The sequence below is a fragment of the Lethenteron reissneri genome, chromosome 13 (genome assembly GCF_015708825.2).
Source record: "Lethenteron reissneri isolate LAM-NWPU_2019-01 chromosome 13, ASM1570882v1, whole genome shotgun sequence".
In the NCBI taxonomy this organism is placed as follows: Eukaryota; Metazoa; Chordata; class Hyperoartia; order Petromyzontiformes; family Petromyzontidae; genus Lethenteron; species Lethenteron reissneri.
In genome coordinates, this window is record NC_083791.1 from 2,152,588 (window position 1) to 2,166,105 (window position 13,518).

At 48.5% G+C, this 13,518-nt stretch overlaps 1 protein-coding gene across 2 annotated transcripts in view; it reads left to right on the top strand.

The window, feature by feature from the left end:
- The window catches only part of ACAD8 (acyl-CoA dehydrogenase family member 8), a 591,584-nt gene that overhangs the window by 552,471 nt on the left and 25,595 nt on the right, over positions 1-13,518 (top strand). The window lies entirely within an intron of this gene.

Genomic DNA, 13,518 nt, shown 5'->3' on the forward strand with positions numbered 1-13,518 from the left:
TTTGTCATTTCATCTTTCGCTTCTGCAGTAGAGACGGGGAAGACGACTACTATTTTTTGTTTAGTTTGTAAGGAATAGGAAGGTAAATGGTTTCGAAAGTGAACTCTGAAAATAAATACAGGCGTTAAAGTTACCAGTCATGCAATCTTGATGTGTGCATCTGAGGTTTGAGCACCTGACTAACAATCACAATGTCATGGGTTTAAATCGTGATTTTTATTTCGCTCAGTCCATCATCACACATAGGTCAGTAAAATTGGTACAACTTTGTTGGAAGTCGACTGTCATTTTCTGCAGAAACTGTTCGTGCTGTTAGGAATGTAAAATAGTCCATTAGATTCACTTTGTTCATAAAATTATCTGATTTATTTTGTTTTTATTTGAAATGTGCTGCCTGATGGGTTGTGACATTGAAGACATGGGAGGAATTTCTATTTGCAGTATGCTCACCTAAAACTAATGTATTGATGTTTGCATAGCGTGCATAGTCGTGTTAATATCATCCTTGTAACAGTAGGTTGCATTATTAAAAACCTTTATTTGCTGTCAACAGCACTTTTATCTGTGTCCAGCAAGTTCCTTTCCATTTGCTTGTACTAATTTAGTAATAATGTCATACGCATTCGCAGAGAAAGCAAAATGTTAGAGGTGGCGATGCTTGCTGTTCCTTGAACATGTACTGCACATCTTAAGTTTAATATAATTCTGTAGTGTATTAGATTTGAGCTGTTTAAAACAGTTGGCGTAGCAATAATTACTGCTAATGTGATTTGTTTTATGGTAATGGTGTTCAGAGCGTGGTTTTATGAATGCCGATTTGTTCTCACCACATAAACCTTCAGTGTTGTGCTCATGTCGAATTTTATTACGGGCGGGAAAGAAGCTGAACTTCACCTCCTGTAGCAAAATGTACATGCATTATCCCATCAATGTGTTTCTCCCCTACCCTAGATTGTCTGTGTGCCTTTGTTTTATCATCATCACGATCCATGGTCAGTTAGCCCGTGGGTGTCCACTGCACAATTTCTTCATTTGAATACACTCTTCTCTATCTCGTGCCAATATGCTCAAGTAGTGCCACATCTTTCTGGCACCAATCTCTTCTTATGTTGTTCAGCCATTCTCTGTATGTCCATGTGGTGAACTTCTTTCACACCGTACATAGCCAACCGTGCTTCACAAAGTCTGATAATTGAGCGTTTGTGTAAATAAAATACTTCCATTCATTATTTTGCATACACTTTTTTTTTTACTATGATCAGCCATTTGGTATTTCAGTTAGTCCTATGTTGTAAAGCAACATGTGTTTAAATGTACAATATCAGGAATCGCGTGAGTGTACGGCTAATGCTGTATATGTGTGCAGCGGTGGTGCAGTAATTTGCATACTATGCTATGAACTTGGCCACCTGAGTTCGACTCCAGTCCGTGGTTATTTTCAGCAGTGAATGATATCTGAAATGGAACTGGGGCCTCTTATCAGTTAAATGAGTGCCTGTTTCAATGAGTAAGCATCAGCACTGGCAAGACAAAGGCAGCACGGGTGTGGTGACGGCCACACCACCACTTTGTTTGCTGTGGTAGCATTATAGGTGGTCACTAACAAGGACTTAACCCAACAGTCTGTTATGTTCTAGATTTGAAGTTTTCGTGACTGCAACGATCCATACTCTTTGTTTTTTTCCGGTAAAGTCACGTAGGTGAAAACTAAATAAAATTAAAATAAAACAGCTAAATTAAATCACGACGTCTTCTTGGTTCTTTCGGTTCTTTCCCTTCTATGTGACTTTACCGAAAGAACCAAGAAGATGAATCTCTGCAGTCACGAAAGCTTTAAATCGAAATTTAAATCACGACGTTTCGGAAGCAACACAAGCATCTGTCATGCGTCTCTAAATATCTCTCTTCATACGCTACAGTAATTTTGCTGGAGCAGTCACACCTGATGACGGATGCTTGTATTGCTTCCAAAACGTCGTGATTTAATTTAGTTGTTTTATTTTTATTTTATTTAGCTTTCAGTCTATTATGTATCAACATGTGGATCTTCGTTTTTTTAATATAGGCATACACTGCATGGTAAAAAAAGAAAAACGGACTGCTGCTCATGTACAGCTTGGTTCCCTCCCTTACTGCCCTTTTCATTTCCCTATTCAAACAAAACACAGAGCTGACTTGCACTTGCACGTAACTTTTTGTCTATCGCCTCTTTGCTCTCACACGTTTACACCATCATTCGTCGATTTGCTTGTGTTTATGTCACTGTTAGACTCAGATGTAGAGCTTACTCGCACATGAACTCAGTGCCTGGGTTAATTTCCCAACTCAGGCACCTGAAAAAGAATATTGAGACTCGGTGAGGCTCTGCTGAGCAAACAAGCAGAATAATGGAAGAACGATAGGATTTACCATTATTCAGGAAAAAATAAATTTCGCATTTGTGTTAGGGTTAGAATCAGAATATGTATTCATACTGGAGGAATCCCATGAGCCGTGAAGCTCTTTTTCACAGATGTCCAGTGAGTACAGCGGTGGCTACGACGTGGATCGCAATCCAAGGGTAGATCGCAGAAGGTTTTGTCGTGGACCTCGGAACAAATCAGATCAGTGACAGCAACACAACCATTCTCATTATGCCTCATGACAAATTAATCTTATGGCGGGACCCCGGGGTCCCGAATAAACGGAAGTCAAAATCGTCATGAATTAATTTCTTTTTGGCGACTTCATCCCACCGCGCACAAACGCGGCAACCCACCTGGCGCGGATCATTCACCAAGCACCCGTCGTTGCCAAAATTGCCGTAGTCATAAACATAACTTTGAAACTTTGATTAGCGCATCGTGTAGACCTCGTCTAAAGGAATAAACTGCCGTATCGTTCGCCTTCAACAGACATTAAATGCGTCGCAGTTTATGCGAGAGCCGGAGGCTTATGGGACCCCGGGGGTCCCGCCATAAGGTTAAAATCCTCGACTCGTAATTCATACACTAACTAAAAGTGTTCTACCAATAGATGGCACTTGTAGTTTATCTTTACAGTATATTACGGGGCTTAATCTGAGTAATTGTGGATTCTAGTTCTTTGGTTGATCCCAGAGCTCACTGAGATCCACCAAAGTAAATATATAAATGTGTTGTTAAACCCGCCACCACCCGACACAGCCAATTTGTAATGTTTGCCATGTAAGCAAAACATGCCAATTCGTTACTTGGCTCTCCAACACACCGGTGTGCTGTACTAGAAACGAATTGGCATGTTTTGTTTACTTGATAAATCTTACTAATTGGATGGGTCGGATGGTGGCAGGTTTAACGACACATTTATATTTTTACACGATCTAACCCAAAAAAACCTATATTATGGACAATTATACTAAGTTTTTTTTTTATTTCAGACCTAACTGGTTCACTTCATGTTGTTGAATTATTGAATTTTTAAAGTAAACTTATTCAAACTGAAACAAGTGCGAGATAATAGCACTGTTTTGTCGAGATCAATTCTGTTTTAAAAATTATGTTCATATCCTTGAAATAACTGGCAGTGAGGCAGTGGCGAAGTGGTTTGCGCGCTTTTCTATGAACCCTGCGAACTGAGTAACCATTACTGGCCACGGCTGACGTGAGTGGCGAGTGATATCCTAACCTGTCCTGGGCTTTCTCCATGTTCACCAACAACAACAACAACCGCCATTCACCACTCAGTGGCGGTGACGTCACCACGGTGCTTGTGCCAGGCTATGTGCACATTAAGGCCACTTGAAGTGTCGAACGTCCGCTGGCAGGTCACGGGACAGACCCAGGTCCCATGGGGTGATTGACTGAGATGACTGGCCAATGCACCACCTGTGCCTGCTACTGTACCAACTTCATCTTCACCAAACCCTCACTGACCAGCACGGGGCAGTATGTCAAACCAACTCCATGACTGACATGGAGTGAGGAGGATTTAAACCAGCAGCGGATCAATTCTGACACACTTGTAGGTGCATCTTAACATCTTAACCTATTTCGTCTAACCTACGCAATATTACTACTGCGTACGTGTTTGCGGTCGGGCTGTATAGATCTCCAATGTGTTGTAGGGCTACCGTTGTGTTGCTCAGCATGATGTCCAACTTTTCCTCCACGTGCTGGGAACTGAAATGAATTCAGATACTGAAGAAGCTCTGAGCATGTGGAGAGCCCCTCTAGAGGTATTAATTGACGACACTGCACCATGCCCGTGAGTTTTGGGACATCATGCTCAACAACACAACCCAAAAACACATTGGAGAGCTACACAATTTTTACTTTCACCGTAATCCTATCGCTCTCGTTCCACCATTGAAAAGTCATCATCCATTTTGTTTTAAGAACCTAAGAATATTCATCTTTCGAGGGGAACAGTTATTTTAGTTTACAGTTTAGTTTATGGCCATTTCAATTTTTATTAAATTTTGGTTGTTTAAATGATGACAGAGAACCGTAAAAGTATACCTTTACTTACGTAGGGCACGCACTTTTGGTAATGGTATTGTTAATGGAAATGCTCTGAAGTGATCTGTCTATTGACTAACTGTAATGCATGTGCTCTACTGCTAATGTCAATGTTAAGTGGTGCTTAATTGCAGATGGATGCCTAAGTGCTAATGGCAGATCTTAAGGGCCTTAGAATATTACAATGCAAACTGCATTTGCCTCTAGACTTTGTTTGTATGGCATTGCAGTGTCAAGTTTCAGTCCAGAAATCGTCTGTTCATGCTTGTATATGTCTTATTACTCAGAATCGAGGATTCTTGTGGGAATGGCTGCAATTCTGGCAGTAGGGTTGCCAACTGGTAACACTTGCACTTCACAGAAAGAAGGACATTGGTTCTATTCCCGACCCGACGCCTTTCTGTGTAGAGTTGATATTCTCTCCCCCTCTCCTGCAGTGTGAGTGAGCGTGTGTGTGGAGTTGAGGTCAACGAGTTGGCCTCAACATGCACATAGCCTGGCACAAGCGCCGTGGTGACGTCACCGCCACTTAGTGTCGAATGGTGGTTGTTGTGTGTGGAGTTTGTTATCTTGTTCTGCATGGGTTTCCTCTGGGTTGTCTGGTTTCTTCCCATAGCTAAGAAAAACCCCAATGTAACCGGTATTGGCCAAAACAGCCCAAATCTGAAAGGTTACCTGCAAATGCCTCAATCGGGAATGCACACAGCAGCAGCATTGCCCCCGACTACAACAACTTGACAAGAACCCCCTGAATTATAAGCATCTTGAGACTCAATGAGGCTAGCCTGAGAAGTCAATCATAATGAAGTAAATCAAATCAAAAAAATAATCATATATCTTCAACATGACTCGGTAAACACAGGTGTTACAACTTGTAAAAGCAGTTAATTGTATCGTGAACAATGCTGCTGACTTAAGTGGTGGTATGAGAAGGTAGTAAGAGTGTCTGCCCTATTCCTATTGCTGTGGATGTTCACTTTTCCCCTCACTCTACGAACTCCGGTTGCTACCCAAGAGGTCAAGGTGCAGGCCGGAAAATGTTTAGCCCATGCCACTGCTCCCAGAAGCACATTCACTAGAGAACGCTCTATAGAGCCCCTCCAAGGGTATTAAAGCCTACTCTTCCATGCTTGCCAGTCATCTCGGAATCGGTGGAATGGACAAAACTCTGCAAACGGAACAAAACATTGAAGAGCAGTACAAACAAGAGGGTTACAATGAGACAAATATTGTCCTTAAACTGGGCCATGACCCTGAATTGTGGGAAGGTAAACTGTTAAATGCCTAACAAACATTTAATCATCAGCCATGGTCAATCCATTGCTGAATGAAGGCCTCTCTAAGCTGCCTCCACCTCTCGCAATCCTACGATGTGCAAAAAAAACTTGAAAATCTTTAAAACACTGCCAAGTCTTTCATGTCAAAACTTATTCACTCAATTATGTATCTGTGTCTCCTGCACATAATGCATAGCAGCATTATATTTGTATCTTCATATAAAAAAAAAATACGGGCATCCAAGAAGTGTTCATCTTCTGCCTTTTTACACACACTCCTTGAATGCTTCTATTAGTATGAAAAATCATCTCGGAAAAAAAAGCGTGTCGAGTTCAGAGTTTTATTTATAGCTAAGCCACTTACACCCACGTCAAATATTCGGTTCAACAACAGCAAGGCATTTCAGCAGCTCTATTCATGACTGTTTTTCCACTTTACGAGTATTGGTAATTGTTTTTTTTGTCTGCAACATATGTTAAAGGTAAGGGTGCAGTCCTGTAATTGGTCCTCACGTCACTGCTGGCAGGACCTCCATTAGAGGGAGCTCTAAAGAACTGAGAGAGGAAACTTTTGACCTATTCTTTACACTCTGACCAAACATCTTGGAAGAGGTGAGAGTAGCCATGCTTTGCTCCACCACACGCGACCTACCGAACCACTAACTGCGGCGTTGAGCATTGCTACTGTTGGGTGGACAGAGGCGGTTGGAGGCGTTGTTTAAAAATAAAAATAAACTTAGCCCATTGTTTCAATTACCTCACCTGGAGGTCGAACCGGTGAGCTGAAGCCCAGAGTGTGAACCATCAAACCATGACAGCATCCCTGTGTGTCTGCATATGGGCATCGTGTTAAATGCCCCCCCCCCATACTCGAATGAGCATGGCAGGAGGGGGCGCCTGTTTCTCGTGGGGACCCTGGATTGGTTGGCAGTGCTGATTCCACTGCTTGCTCGGGGCACCCTACTCTAGGCTTTTCACAAAGTTGTACTAATTTTTATCAACCCTGGAGGGGCGGTTTTATACAAGTGATGAGAATTTTAACTCGCACGCTGCTTCCAAATGTGAGTTGAGCGCCCTTCCGTAGTTGCCACCAGGCCAGATAATTACCCCAAAAACTAAATTAATGTTTAACGGATGAAAGTCACCAAAATGTTACTTCCAAACACTTCCATGGAAAAACTAAAAAGGCCCACACCTTTGTCATTAACACAGTGTCATAATATTAGAGGGGAGTACACATTAGGCTCAAATGGCCTATCTTCATACGAGTGGTTGAGATTTTCTTTTATCTTAATGCATTCGGAGGTTTGAAAATTTTAAAGCAGCGTTTTAGTTTTAGATGAGATGGTTGTGTTTCTCTAAGATCTGTTTATGCTGTCCATGCCTCTGCAGTTCATGCCTTTGCATCACATGTTCTAGTCTCTTCAAAATGATCATCCTATTTCCAAGCTCAGTGTTTGATCAACTCATTGTAAGCGCCAGCATTTGTCCAAACGATTCCTACCATTCTGCACAAGGCCGGGTCAAAATAACACACCCATGGATGGAACATTATTTGCTACAAATTCCTTCAGGGATGTGCTTTTGGCCCATTACTGTCTCTGCTTTATATCAATGATCTTGCTAATGGCAAAAATGTTATTTCCAAACAAAGAGTCCACGCCTGCTGATCCACTGCAGTTCAATGACCTTGCAGATTTCAACGTTGCTAATCTCGTTGTGCCCGACCTGTTATCAATAGGTTGTGCCTGACCACAGAATGAAAGTGCAGTTGATCACAAATGGCTCCTGGGAACACCAAGTCAAGCCTGATGCCCTTCTATCTCTAGTTCTCGGTAATAATGCCATCAGCTCCGCACGGTATATTAAACTCACGGGTGTCTTCATCGATCCCGAGCGTTTGCTTGAGAAACCTGTTTACTCATTGCTTAAGGAATTCCCCAAGTTCCTTCCAACTGCTTCATTAAGGCCCTGCCAATGTCCCCGTTGTAAATAAGCTCCGTCTTCTGTGGCGCGCTCTCCGGCAGCCGTGAAGTTGCGCTGAAGACCCGGCAATATATCAGCAGCAGCGCAATCCTTCATGTCCCCATTATGCAACACAAACCGTGCTCTGCTGAAAGGTCCACTTTTGCCAGAGGCCGAATTACACTAATGTCTTGAGTTCATGATTCCATATCAGCTGTCAAAACACCTATTTACGTACAATTTGAGCGATAAATGTTGCAGGTTTTTTTTTTACTTTCCTAAATGTCATTACCCTAAGAAAGAAGTGAGTTCATGTATGAGTCTACATTTGACTTGGCTCATCATCCCTCTGCGGTCAATAAATAAGTACCACCCTGTGGTGCAAAACATTTGCTCCTCCCTGGTTGTTTAGAGTCGAAGATTCAGACCAGTACATTAATACCAGTATTATTGAATTTCTATATCTTTCAACTTTAACCAGTTTGGAATTTTCCTGTCACATCCACGCAACTGATTAATTTTCCACTCGAGCCTGTCCTTTTGGATCCACACTTTGATCTTCTGGTCCGTCTGACGTCCTCTTGCACTCCCTCACATTTGATCAGCAGTTAATTCAGGACATCGGTGTGATTGTTGGTGTCTGTACACGTGTAATAAATGACTCTGTCAGGCGATGCTGGTCTCCGTTCGTCTTTTATTTAGGTTCTTCTCCGCACCCCCACTGGCCTCTTCCTCGGACCAGTGCTGTCTCGCGTGCGCCCCGCGCACGCTCTCTTTCTCTCCCGGACCAGTCCTGTCTCACGTGCGCCCCGCGTACGCTCTCTCTCCCTCTCCCGGGCCAGTCCTGTCTCGCGTGCGCCCCGCGTACGCTCTCTCCCTCTCTCTCTCTTGCCCGCACACTCCCCCGTTAACTCCCCTATTCCCGCACTCCGCACACCGCTGGACGACGGCGTGCAGAGGTCCTTCGGCTACGTGGCCGATGGCGCGGATCCCTCTCACCACCCAACGTGGCTCGGCCTCTTAGTTTCCCCAACTGCCCCAATCTCTTCCGGGCTCCCACTTATATACATTCCCCCCACATGAGCCTGACTCCTCCTCCTCCGGATCCTCAGATCCGGCCTTGCCATACTATCTCTCTCTCTCCCGCTGGCTCCGCCCCCATTCACCTCGCCCCCCATTGGAGCCGAGGCGAACGGTGGCCCCTCCCACACGCCCTGCAGACCAGGCTCCGCCCACCAATACCCCCGGCCGTGTGATTGGACCCGAGCCCAGCAACAACCCCGTTTACGCTCGCATTACATGACCCCCCCCCCTCTTATGAAAAAACCAGCCATCCCGGCTGCAATAGGACAAAATAATATGAGCGACCACATCGTAATCAGGAATCACCAGACCCAATGGAGAGTATAACAACAACACAATTAACGAAAGGGAAGGGATTTGGAACGAGTGCGGGTCGCTGGCCCGTCCTTCACGAGAGGCGGCGCCCTCAACGGTCGCAGTCCCGATAGGGTTTGAGGAGCGGCGGAACCGGAACCATCCGCTGCTGGTGGAGGCCTGTCCGTCCCAGCACCCCGTTCCCCAGAGAGGTCCGTAGTCGGGGCCCCCTGCAATTGCAACCGCGGCGGGGTTGGAGGGGCAGCGGGGCCAAATGTCCCCGTCGCCGTGGTAGGCCCACCCGGTGCAGGAATCCCTGTGTCCGGCAGGATCACAGCTGGCCCGTCTACGGGAGGCACGACAGGCGCGCTTGCAGGTTGAACAGGCAAAGTCAGTGGCGCATCGGACGCGACAGACACCGGCAAGGCAATGTTAGGAGATGACGCATCCACTCGCGGGGCCACGTAGGGTTTCAATCGGGACGTGTGAACGTACCAACGCCGCGATCCGACCCGAATGTGCGCGGACTGCGGGCTAGGGACCTCAATAAGCACAACCGGCCCCTGCCAGGGTTTGTGCAACTTAGGGGAGGTTCCCACCGGTACCTGTGGGCAGTGGAGCTAGGCCATGTCCCCACTCGCCAGGGGGACCCACAATGAGAGCGCCGGGTGCAACATTCGTTCCGGGCCTGGGTCCTGGCCGTCGCCAATCGGGCCGCCTCCCGCGCCTCCACCACGTGTCGAGCGGCGTCACGAATATACTCGGGGAGGGGCTTAACAGGACCCCTCGCCCGCGTGCCAAGTTGCACTTCCGCCGGCGGCACATTCTCGCGGCCGTACATCAAAAAGAAAGGTGAGTGCCCTGTCGACGCATGCGGCACCATCCAGTAAGCGGAGAGCACCCCAGGGATATGCAAATCCCAATCGGCCTGTTTCTCGCTAACCGTATGACAGAGCATGGCCGACAGGGTCCGGTTCAACCGTTCAACCATCCCATCAGTTTGTGGATGGTAGAGAGACGTCCGAACCTTCTTAGTCCCCAGTGCATCGCACACATCCCGCAATAGGTTAGAAGAAAAAATTCGCCCTTGGTTTGTAAGCAACCTTTCCAGCGCCCCCTTGTCCATCATATGTCTGAACAAAAATGCCTCCGTGATAGACGCCGCCGACTGGTCGGGCAAGGGCCAGGCCATCGGCCAGCGGGAAAGATATTCAACCCAGACCATCCGCGAAACTTGTATAGACTGCACTGGGGGAACATACGGTTGCTTAGGCGGCTTCCGCCGGGCACAGTCGGAGCACGCCGAATATGCCCGACGACATCAGTCGTCATGCCGTGCCAAGAATAATCCCGCTGTAACGTCAACCAGGTTTTTTGCACCCCGAGATGTAATAACTTCTCGGCGTGCAGAATCCGAATCAACTCATATCGCAACGACGACGTCACAACAAGACGCCAGCGATCGTGCAAGCCTTTCCTCCACATCAACAAGCAGTCACGGAGAGCCGCTCCCGGCGTCCCATCGGACGACGGATATCCCCTTTCCTTTGCAGCCCGACTCCGTAAGGCCCCTAGCGAATCATCGAGTAATTGCTCTCGAATCCACACAGAACGCGGCAAATTCAAAACCCCGTCGGTGGAAGCCCCGGGCATCTCCACAGCGGACCCGCGTGCATCTATTAGTGCCAGAGGCACAGGCGCAGGGGATTCCCTGCGGCAATCGGGAGAGCGCGCCCGCGTTAGCATGACGCGACCCCTTACGATATTGAATTTCAAACGAAAATTCCTGCAAAGTTTCCAACCATTGCGCCAATTGGCCCGACGGTTGGTTAACTTTCAGGGAATATTGTAGAGCCGCGTGGTCTGTGCGCACAATAAAGTTGCGGCCATACAAATACGGCCGGTATTGATGGACAAAATTCACTATAGCCAACAGTTCCCGGCGGGTAACGCAGTAGCGGGTCTCCGCCGGAGATAAAACACAGCTCCCGTAAGCCACCACGCGCTCAACGCCACCCTTAAACTGCGATAGGACGGCCCCAATCCCCGTGTCACTAGTGTCGGTATCCAGAATAAAAGGCAGAGTGAAATCAGGGTAGTCCAGCGTCAGCGCTGACGCCAAGCGATCGCGTAGGCCATTAAACGCCGCCTCCTCCGCCGGCCCCCAGCTGAACCTCCGGTTCTTCGCCGTAAGGAGGTGCAACGGCCTAGCGTTCGTGGCAAAATTTGGAACGAACCTGCGATAATAGGAAGCGAACCCGACGAAACGACGCACGTCACCCACCGTGGCCGGAATCGGCCAGTCCCGGACGCACGCCGTTTTCTCTGGGTCCGTGGCCACACCGTCAGAGCTGACTATGTGGCCCAAATAGCGTACGGATCGTTGCAAAAGGTGACACTTCTTGGGCTTAAATTTCAAATTGGCGGAATGCACCCTAGCAAAAACAGCATCCAATCTCAGAAGATGCTCCTCAAACGTACGGCTGAATACAATAACATCATCCAAATATATCAAACACGTGTCCCACTGCAGACCGGTCAACACGAGTTCCATCAACCTCAGGAACATAGCAGGGGCAGCGTTCAACCCCATGGGAAGACAATTAAACTGAAACAGGCCCTGCGGCGTACGGAAAACCATCTTTTCCCTCGAGGACTCGTCCAGGGGGAGCTGCCAGAACCCCGAAGAGAGGTCAAGAGTGGAAAAAAATTTCGCCCCAGGCAAGGCATCGAGGGAATCATCCATACGCGGCAGGGGGTAAGCGTCCGCAACCGACACCTTGTTCAACTTCTGAAAATCGACACAAAACCGTAAATTACCATCCTTTTTCTTTACCAGGACCACCGGAGCGCCCCACGGGCTGTTGGACGGAGAGATAATGTCAGCGGCTAGCATATCGTCCACCGTGCCGCGTACATGATCCCTCTCCGCCGGGCTCAACCGATGTGGATTCATCCGAATGGGAGCAGCATCCCCGGTATTAATATGGTGGGAGAGCAACGAGGTGCGTCCCAGATCGAAATCGTATTTACTAAAGACATCAGAATATTTTTCCAACAGCGCACGAAGTGCGGACCGCTGGTCCGTAGTCAAGGATGCATTTTCTTGGCACAACCCGGCGATCCATCAATCGTCCTGCGCCATCGAGGCCGAAACCCTCCCTACGAGGCCCCGATTATCATGGGCCGTGTAGGCGGTCGTAGCATGTGCCAAAACCGTTCCGGTCTGGCACGACGACATTGTCCGCGCCTCCATTCAACACTAGCAAAAACGGAGGCTGACCCGGCCGAACAATCGTTCGTGCCGCGACCAGCGCCAGGCGATCCGTAACCGCGTTGGACGGCGACAACAACACCCCCGCCGCCCCCTCGACCCCAGGCACGGGCTTCTGATAACGCAGTGGGATAAGCATCTGCGAGCCAGGTGGAATGTCGATCGAAACATCGGATAGCGCCTGCACCTGACGGTCCGGAGCGGACTGTCCCCACGGCGACGGCAAAAAGAAAATCTTCTGGCCCGCCGGTAACTCAATACAATTCTGATCAACCCTTATCTGAACAAACACGGCACAGCGAGGGACCTGGAGATTAACAACGTCCCCGCAGCCGACACACCCCCAACCGAAATACGCACCTCCACCTGACCAACGATGCCCATACTCTCTCCGTTCGCCGCAATACATGAATCGTAAACCAGTCGTACCCGCGACGGCGGAATGGACAGGAGATGGAATATCACATCCGAGATGATAGTTGCGGACGCGCCCGAATCTACCAAAATCCACACGTCGACCCCCTGTATCGAACCCGGCACAGTCGATGACCCAGTAGCGGCTGCGACCACTTATCGTGCCAATTTCCACCACTGTGTCAGCGAGCGATGCGGATCCCTTAGATTCCCCCCGTTAGAACAGGCCCCCGGAACGCATACCGACGGTGATGCATGAGATGACAGGCCTTGCCGGGTGTCTGATGCATACCGACTTGCCTGACACGGTTGACTCTCCGGCGTTGATGTCGCGTCCCTGGCCAGGGGACTCCGGCTGAAGAGGCGGGCAACGGCGACTCCGACAGTCCTGCACGAAGTGTCCAAGACGCCCGCAGCGGTAACAAGACAAGTCGGCCCGACGCCCGGCTCCCCCGCCCGTCTCGACTATCCCTCAGCGGTGGGCCGGAGCACGACTCCGCTCCCCCTCGAGGAACCCACTGGGCTGCCGCTGCAGAGAGATCGCCAGGCCCCTTCTCGTCCGGCACGAAGACGGCCTTTGACGGAGTCCACCCGGTGGCGCCTCCCTCCACGGTCGGGCTCTTCGTCCACGGCGCAAGTTGAACTGCGCGTCGAGGCACTTGGCTGCCATTCGGGAGGTCAGCTGCTCATGGCCGCATATCGGCATCGGAATGCCCAAGTCCTTGGGCAGCTC